Here is a 10,540-nt window from a genome sequence, read left to right as displayed (position 1 = left end):
TTCTGAGAAATAAAGTCAGAATTGTAAGATTTAAACTTACAATTTTGACTTTTTTTTTTCTCAGAATTTCTTAGTTATGACCTTTTTTCTGTATTGTGTTATATAAACTAGAAATTGTAAGAAAAAATCTCAAAATTGCGAGATAATATCGCAGTTCTGACCTTTTTTTTCTCATAAGTGTGTGATATAAACTCGCAATTGTGAAAAAAACCTCAGAATTCCGAGATATAAACGTACAATTCTGAGAAATAAAGTTGCAGTTCTGAGAAATAAAGTCAGAATTGTAAGATTTAAACTCACAATTTTGACTTTTTTTCTCAGAATTGGAAGTTTTATCACAGAATTCTGACTTTAACTCTCAATTGCAACATTATATCTCACAATTTTCTAAGAAAAGTCAAAATTGTGAGTTTGTATTATGCAAAACTGAAAAAAAAAAAGTCTGAATTGTGTGATATAAACTCATAGTTCTGACCTTTTTGCTCATAAGTGTTTGAGATAAACTCGCAATTGTGACTTGGAATTCCGAGATATAAACATACAATTCTGAGAAATAAAGTCAGAATTGTAAGATTTTAAACTCACAATTTTGACTTTTTTCTCAGAATTTCTCAGTTATGACCTTTTTTTTTTGTATTGTGTTATATAAACTAGGAATTGTGAGGAATAAAACTCAAAATTGCGAGATAAACTCGCAGTTCTGACCTTTTTTCTCATAAGTGTGTGATATAAACTCGCAATTGTGGAAAAAACCTCTGAATTCCGAGATATGAATGTACAATTCTGAGAAATAAAGTCAGAATTGTAAGATTTAAACTCACGATTTTGACTTTTTTCTCAGAATTTCTCAGTTATGACCTTTTTTTCCCTGTATTGTGTTATAAACTAGGAACTGTGAGAAAAATACTAAATATTGCGAGATAAACTCACAGTTCTGACCTTTTTCTCATAAGTGTGTGATATAAACTCGCAATTGTGAAAAAACCCTCAGAATTCCGATATAAACATACAATTCTGAGAAATAAAGTTGCAATTCTGAGAAATAAAGTCAGAATTGTAAGATTTAAACTCACAACTTTGACTTTTTTTCTCAGAATTGCAAGTTTTATCACAGAATTCTGACTTTAACTCTCAATTGCAAGTTTCTATCTCACAATTTTGAGAAAAGTCAAAATTGCGAGTTTGTATTACGTATGCGTGTGTGATTCAAACTCGCAATTGTGAGAAAAAAAATCAGAATTATGAGGTCAAAACTCATCATTCTGAGAAATAAAGTCATAATTTTAAGATATAAACTCAGTTCTGACCTTTTTTCTCAGAATTGTGATATAAACTTGGAATTTTCGAGAAAAAAACTCAGAATTCTGATATAAACTCGCAATTCTGAGACTTAAAGTTGAATTCGGAGAAATAAAGTCAAAATTGTGATATATAAACCTACAATTTTGACTTTTTGCTCAATTGCGAGTTTATATCGCAATTGTGATTATTTCTCAGAATTGCGAGTTTATTCAAAATTGTGACTTTTTTTCTCAGAATGAGTTTATATCAGAATTTGGACTTTATAACTCTCAATTGCAACTTTATATCTCACAATTTTCTAAGAAAAGTCAAAATTGTGAGTTTGTATTATGCAAAACTGAGAAAAAAGTCTGAATTGTTTGATATAAACTCACAATTGTGAGAAAAAAGTAAAGTATTACAAGCTATAAACTCGCAATTCAGAGAAATAAAGTCATAATTGCAAGATATAAACTCGCAATTCTGACATTTTTCTGTATTGTGTGATATACCCGCAGTTGTGAGAAAAAAAATCTAAATTTCAGGATATAAACTTGCCTTTTTTTCTCGGAATTTCGAGATATAAACTCACAATTCTGTCTTTTTTTCTCCGAATTTCGAGTTTATATCTCACAGTTGTGACTTTATTTCTCAGAATTGCGATCTCAGAATATCTTCTGTGCAGAAGAATGAAAGTCATAGGTTTGGAACAAGATGAAAATGACAGAATCAATGATATAGTTTGTGATGTAATGCAGTATGGTATCTGATCCTTATTCTTACATTCTGTCGTTTTTAAAAAATGTCTCATTCACACAGCTGCAAATTATCAAATTAATCCAGATAAACCTGTCATTCATAACCTTGCTGGTATTGGGCCAAGCCAGTCATATTTGAAGCTTTATATAAACCCATTTGCTGTGATGAAATATTTTCGTTGGCTAAAAGCAATTGGATTTCATTTTTCTCCCTATGCTAAGCAGATGTCATCTCTCTCTGTTTATTCACAGCAGACTCATTTGCTATCTAATGTATGCATATTGTATGCTCCCTCCTGGCAGTTTTGCTATCATTAGTTCAGAATACACACTACCCACACTAACAACATTTTTCAATCCAAAGTCTTTAGAATAATATGATTACCCATTACCCCGTTGTTTCAGTCTGAGACTTGAGGAGAAACACAGAAGAAAGATACGGAACAAAAGAATAAAGAGATGAGCCGAACATTAATGAAGTATAAAGAAGAATTGTTTTTGCTATATAATAAAATGACTTTATGTCAATTTTATCACACCTTACTCAAGCTAAAGCTAAAAAAAATCATCATTCTTAACCACGTCAGCACTTATCTCTCTTTTAGACTTAAGTTTTCTTTGCAGAGCTCCACAGTCCATTTTTTAATATTGCTTGAGACAGCATTTTCTTCATATTTTTACCTTTTCCACGAAGAATGGTGCCTGTGGGTACTGTGCCCTTTCGCTTATCATTTTTGCAGCAATGGCCAACAATAGTGAAATGTCAATTAGGAACTTTAGACCACTTTGCTTTGTGTGAAGATGTAAAGCGATTGCATGCTAATGATACAAACAATAGCTTCAAATTAAATTCTAGTGCCACGACTGAGCTTTGTTTTGCATCTGAGACATCTCATTATCTCTTAATTCATGCTATGTCTCTTATTTTGTTGCTGCCTACTGATATTAGAGCAGACTAATGATTATGTTTGACAATGATGATTCCAGGACTCTTCAGGGTGATTCTGTGCTTCCCTTTCAGTGTATTAGCATTAATTTTTTAGTTTGTTTTACAGTAATGTTTCACCCAAGTGATTGAAGATGAAGTCAGAACCTATTAATCCAGACTGACGGCAGAAGGCTCGGAACCTTTACTGTTTTAAATGGCCAAGGCCTGCCCAAGAGGCCATATGACTTAAAGGGAAAGCAACTAATAGCATTTTGTTTTTGTCGCTCCATGTTTGGGGCGTGGAAATGTGCCCACAATAACAGGCCGCAAATGTTTAAATATTTCACATACTTTTGAAAATCCAGCATTTAGTTGATCCAAATAAGCACTCGTCGTCACAGTTGTAAACACGTCTTTATTCTTTCGTGAGGGGCATTGGCATCACGGCGTCTATCTGTATGATGCAACCGATGACAACTTTGAAACTTACAAAATGTTTTCTCTTTTGTCTGCTGTATGCATCAGACCTTCAACCAAATGTCTGTTCAACCAAACATGCCAGTATAAATATCTGTTGATGTAGTATTCATCACATGACTAAACAAGCATCATTATTTTCAAATGCTGTTTTCACAGTCCACACCATTGAATGAGCGTATTCAAAAAAGTTCTGTTTTTGCAGGACTAAAAGCCATCTCAGTGTGGACGGAAGGTCAAAATGTGGAGAAAAAGATTTGTTTTTAAATGTGTTCAGAGCAAGTCTGCAGATTTTGGGCACTTGTAATTGACAGATTTCACAGAAAATCTCTTAGTGTTTGATGGACATAGAGTTTTGTATCTTTATATATATAAATTCGTCCAGTCAGAGCATATAACACATGATATTTTGAGCTGATTTTAAATAAAATATTCTTTTAAATTGTCATGTGTCTCCTAGAAACAACCTGATCTCATAACAAAAACATATTTTTTGAATCATATGTGAAATGTCCACTGAGTGACGCTAAAAAACCGTTTTTTTTCCCCCGGAACAGATGAACGTACATATGGTACATTTTATGTGACGTTGGTTTTGTATGTGTCACTGCAGTTCTAACTTGAAATGTCTGTTGAGTGGTCCTATCCACCTGTTTCTGGGGGGCGCTACTGTAAAAAAGAACATGGTGGCGGAAGTAGTAAACCAATGGTATTTGGTGTACTAATTAGCAAAGAGGCTAAGTGTTTTTCGGATCATTGTTTACTTTGTAAAGTTGCAAACTTTTATTAGAGATGTCGTGCACATGACTCAGCGGGGGCAGCTGTGGCCTAATGGTTAGAGAGTTGGACTTTTGGTCTGACTTTTGGTCCTTCTCAGGTCCGGCAGGGAGTCCCTTGAGCAAGGCACCAAACCCCAAATTGCTCCCCGGGTGCTGTAGCATTGGCTGCCCACTGCTTCGGGTGTGTGTGTGTTCACTACTGTGTGTGTGCACTTGAATGGGTTAAATGCAGAGCACAAATTCCAAGTATAAGTCACCATACTTGGCCACATGTCACGTCCTTTCCTTTCCTCCTTTCCAATGTTGTATGAGAAAGTTTAAAATTGTGTTCCCACATTGTTAGTAAGTTTGGAATGCTAAATCTTCAATTAGATGTAACATTTGAACAGAGGCATCAGAGCTTGTGTTGAGGGGTGTACCAGATGAAGCCTCAATTCGAGACTTGTGTTGTTAATGTACACTCTTAAAAATAAAGGTGCTTTAAAAGGTTCTTCACAACGATGCCATAGAAGAACAATTTTTGGTTCCACAAAGAACCATTCAACCATAAAAGGTTCTTTAAAGAACCATCTCTTTCTTACAATTTTATAATCTGAAGAACCTTCTTTCGCCACAAAGAACCTTTTGAGAAACCGAAAGGTATATTAAAGGTTCTTTATGGAACCATTTAGACAAAAAGGTTCTTCTATGGTATCGTGAAGCACCTTTATTTTTAAGAGTGTAGAAGTCAAGTGACCAATGACAAATGAAGCCTCATTTTCTGTCCAGTCATGTGCGCCATTCACTTTGTGTGTCAGAATGTCTAACCACCAGATTCTTCGGTCGTAAAGAAATTATGATTTTTGAGAAAAACATTTCAGAAATTTTCTCCATATAGTGGACTTCTATGGTGCCAGCAATATTGAACTTTCAAAATGCAGTTTAAATGCAGCTTCAAAGGGCTGTAAACGTTCCCAGCCGAGGAAGAAGGATCTTATCTAGTGAAACTATTGTTTATTTTCTAAAAAAATGTACAATTTATATACTTCATAACCTCAAATGCTTGTCTTGTCTAGCTCTGCGCTGCGCATGCATACTCTGTGCACTCCAGTTCAAGTCAGTTAGGGTATGTCTAAAAACTCTCTATTTCTCCTCCAACTTCAAAATCGCCCTACATCGCTGCAGAAGTACTGACCCAGTGTTTACAAAGTGAACGTACAAAGATCCAACGCCAAAAATAACATTGTTTTGCTAGATAAGACCCTTCTTCCCTCCTTTTAAACTGCATTTTGGAAGTTCAAACTCATGGGCATCATAGAAGTCCATAAAACATATTTTTTATTACGACAAAAAATATAAAAAATAAAATAAAATAAAGAAATGAACGTCTTGGATGATAAGGGGGTGAGTAAATTATCTTTACATTTTTGTTCTGGAAGTGAACTAACCCTTTAATTTATCAGAGACAGAAATTCGACAAACAGGCTTTTATTTGTGCGTGTAACATGAATCGATCTATGGAATGTGTGGTGAATGCTTTGTCCAACAGAGCTTCTTTCACAGGCTTTTGGCTACTTTATTTTTTACTAACCACCAAATAGCTTGGTTTTCGACACTCTCGAAGCTTTGAATCTTTTCCTGAAACAGTCAGAGGAAAGTCTTAAAAAGCTTCAAAAGGCTTCATTTGCCCATCACTACTGTCAACTGTTGAAAGAATGAGTGTTACGTCCCGCTTGTTTACTTCAAACTGGAAGACACTTCCACTTTTGGTGTTAGGCCTCATTGGGCATAGCAAACTTGTGGATAACTCGAATTCTCTGTGACATTTTAAAATTACTTACCATCTGCACTACACCTAAACCTACCCGATAGTATGAGCAAAATTGAATGGGACGTAAAAACGCAATTGCAAGCATGCCGATTTAACTTGTTTCTCGATGTCGTTTAGAATATTTTTGGTATCAAGTGGATGCACCTAGTGTTTTAAAATCTGTTCTGATTTTAAAAGTCATGTAGTGTATTCCAGCTTTAAGTGATCTTCAGTTGTGTCAACATTGCTTAAGTCCCTAAAGACGAACCCAGACAAAGGTTAAGACTCCACCATCAGTATCAAGTGCAACAGCCTGCATGCAAAACAGCCACTTTCCCTGGGAGATTTAATCAAGCCTCTTAATAAAAGGAATTCAAAATTTATGCATTAGTGCTGGCACAGTCTAAATGAAAATGAGGGAAGACAAGGGGGCGGGGAGGAAGCTCGCTGCTCGGCTTGTGGCGAATATTCCTGGAGACTGATTAGAGAAGCAGTGATAGCTAATGATATTCATTGGCACAAAAATGAAGCCTTTGGTGCGCCTCGTCTCTTCATGTCCCACATCTGACTCTCCAGACTCTTTACGAACTGGCAAAAATATTTTGTTCAGAGCCGGCTCGTTCACGTGGGGCTCAGTTCTTATGATCATCGTGTTGATGTTGCTTGTTCGGAGGTGCCAAGAAATGGAATGTGTCCCTTCAGTGCTTGCCCGCTGTAGGAGGAAACAGACAGGCAAAGCACCCTGGGATTTTAGCTAGCAGCAGCTGTGGTGTGTCAAGTGGGCTGGTGATGAACGTGTCACTACTGTCAGAGTCCCTCTGTGTGTGTTAGCGCTTACAGATGTATCAGCTTTTAGAAGATGCTCATTACTGCAACAAACCACAAACTCATATTGATCACCAGAGTACTCAAATAACAATCAACTACGTGTTTTGGATTTGAAAACTTCTTTGGCTGTGTTCAGAAACAAATAATAGCTTACTGAATACTGTGCAGCAATACTTAGCAATGGGATTTTGCATATACGGTAGGCATTATATAATGTAAATTTAGTATGCTAAATTATTGTCACATGAGACACCTTAACCTGTGGAAGTCTGATGAACATACCTGTTACTGGGGGACTATTCTTGTATTATCTAATTTATTCATCATACTGCAAATCTAAAGTCGAGTTGAGTGCATTGCATTATGGGATACTGTTCTGTTCAGCATGACCTGTATACTATTGAATATTTTGGCACTTGTAGCAGGTCACCTGGGTAATCTCTGCATACAGAAAATTAGCATACTGTGCACAGCATACACAGTCTAAACTGCAGCAACAGTATGAATATGTTAATAGTCAATTCTGAACATATCCATTGTCTTTATGAAGAGTTATATATATATATATATATATATATATAGGGTGAAATTGGGATTTTCAATGACAGTTTCAATGACAAAAAGTGCCCCACTTTACCTGAATTCACCAGGGGGTTTATGGTCTGCGACTTACAGTGAATATTCCAATAGTCTTTTTGGGGACAACTGTTAATGAGATGAGATGGAGGAGTTATAAAAAGGGGCTTCTAAAAGTGTAACATGATGAGAAGAAATGACATTATTTTCTCAGGAACACTGAGTTTGGGTTGTGAAATGGTAATTATCCAGCAAACACAAAACGTTCCCCTAATGTCAGTTTTTGGTTCCCGTTTGTAATTTAATTTTTCCCCCTATTCTAATGCAACCATTTTGCTACTTTTCATAGTTTCTAAAACGATTGACTTGAGGTACCCACTTTCTGGCGTGTTCACCATATTTAGGAATGTATATAGTTCTAGGAACTCCATGTGGAGGAACTAAATTAGCTCATACTTTAGAAAAGGGTTTAAAACAGTAGTATAGGAACCGATTTTAATGCTCTTTCAATTGCGTAAATTCTGTGTTTACTTTCCATCTTCATTATCACGAAACCCATGACACACAACAAAAACAGCTCCGATCATGGCGTCCTCTATTCACTGTTTGTCGATGTTTGTAAATATTGGAAATGAAAACATCACTGTCATGCGCTTCAGAGTTCCTGCTGCCGGTGCGAATGCAACTAGGAAAACAGCTTGAGGAGGGAAATTAGAAATTGTTTCTTTGCGAACCACCATGCTGGCTAGTTCCTAGAACTATGCGGTGCAAACGTCCCTCAGAAAATAACATTCCCAGAATGTTGCAGGGTGGTTATTTTTTAATAACCTAAAATAGCTTCTACAGAATGTTCCCTAATGGTTATTTTAAGGTTATTATTTTGCAACCATAAAATGACATTCCCAGAATGTTTCTGAGTGGTTGTTTTTAAATAACCTAAAATAATTTCTACCCAATGTTGCCTAATGGTTATTTTTAGGATATTATTTTGCAGCCATAAAATAACATCCCTAAAACGGTGCAGGGTGGTTATTTTAAAAAATACCCTAAAAATGCCGCTGTGTAATCATATCAGAGTAAAGAGGTTAGGGGAACGTTATAATGTTATGGGAATGTTCTACAAACCAAAAACGAATGGAATGTTAGATTAACATTACAATAATGTTCTACAAAAGTAAGATTCTATTTTTGTTAAGAGACTTTTCTGGCTAACCAAAAACAAACCTTAACAAAATAACATTCTGGAAACTAAAAACTAACATTCTGGGAATATTGTAATAACGTTTGATTATGTTAGAATTATGTTAGAATAATGATCAACAAACCAAAAAGTTACATTCTATTTTTGTTAATAAAACTTTTCTGGCTAACCAAAAACAAACCTTAACAAAATGACATTCTGGGAACATTGTAATAACGTTAGATAAACGTTAGATTAATGTTACATTTACGTTCTACAAACCAAAAAGTAAGATTCTGTTTTTGTTAAGAACTTTTCTGGCTAACCAAAAACAAACCTTAACAAAATAACATTCTGGGAACCAAAAACTAATGTTCTGGGAACACTGTAATAAGGTTAGATTAATGTTAGAATAATGTTAGAATAACAATCTACAAATGAAAAAGTTACATTCTATTTTTGTTAAAGGGGTCATCGGATGCCCATTTGCCACAAATTCATATGATTCTTTAGGGTCTTAATGAAAAGTCTCTAATATACTTTGGTTTAAAATTCTCAATAGTAGTGTAAAAAAACACCCTTTTACCTTGTCAAAATCAGCTCTGCAAAATATCAGCTCATTTTACGCATTGGCCCTTTAAATGAAAATGAGCTCTGCTCACCCCGCCCCTCTCTGCTGAGGGATTACGAGCTGTAATGTTTATTTTAGCCGCGTTTATCGACGAAACTTGCCAACAAGCACATTATTAAGAAAGGCCATTTGCATAAAAAAAACCTTATACTCACTGCTGTGGGTGAAGCTGCATCACAAATGATTCCCATGAACATAGATGCATATGTAGATCGGGATTGGCGCTTTCCTTTTAAAAACAAAAGCAACGTTGTCCTCTGCCTCTTAAGTGGCTCAGATGTCAGGAGTAAATGACTACTGCTATGTTCATTATTACATCCAACAACAGAACACCTTAATCACTCAATTAGACTCTTTCTCTCCACCTGAGTCGACACAATGGCAATCGTATTCAGACTGTTTCAGCTCGGTGAGGGCGGGTCTAAGGTAAGACGCTCATGTCAATCAACTGTGTTTCATCACAACGACAAGAAGCTGAGAATGACCTGATTTTAAAAAGGGGATATTACTTTTAAAGATTAAAAAAATACCACTAGGTGGAATTTTATCATTGTAGGGTGGTTGTGTATACAAACTGTCAACACACATTAATGTTCAAACAACATGTAAAAGTTAGTTTTGCATCCGATGACCCCTTTAATAAAATAACATGCTGGGAACATTATAATGTTAGATTAACATTAGAATAATGTTAGCATAACATTAGAATAACATTACATTAATGTTCTACAAACCTAAAACTAACATTCTATTTTTGTTAAGAAAACTTTCCTGGCTAACCAAAAACAATTCTCAACAAAATACCATTCTGGAAACCACAAACTAACGGTCTGGGGACATTATAATAGCATTAGATTAAAGTTAGAATAACATTACAATAGGTTCTATAAACCAAATAGTAACTAATTTTAGTTCTAATTTTGTTAAGGAACCTTTCTTGGCTAACCAAAAACAAACCATAAAAAAAAAAAAAAAAAAAAACATTCTGGAAATCAAAAAATAATGTCCTGGGAACCAAAAATTGTTAGCTGGGTACCATGACAAATAATTGTAAAGTTAATGTGCATCATAAACTGAATCTGAGCACATTTATGATATCATCAGTGGGCTAGTTTTTGAGGTCAGTAGTGACTTCGCTCAGGAAGGAATCAGTGACTTCACCAGAATCCATTTTGATTAAATCACCCATGACCTCATTGAGAGGCCCTAACCTTTGAACCCATCTATGATGTTATACTGAAGACCTCAGCAGTCATTTTTTGATGGCCTCAATGTTTAGTTAGTTAGTTACCTCATGAGTGAACTTTCTACTG

Source organism: Garra rufa, chromosome 11 (assembly GCF_049309525.1).
Source record: "Garra rufa chromosome 11, GarRuf1.0, whole genome shotgun sequence".
NCBI classification, from domain to species: Eukaryota; Metazoa; Chordata; class Actinopteri; order Cypriniformes; family Cyprinidae; genus Garra; species Garra rufa.
The sequence above is the reverse complement of the archived record's forward strand: the minus strand, read 5'-3'. Positions refer to the sequence as shown.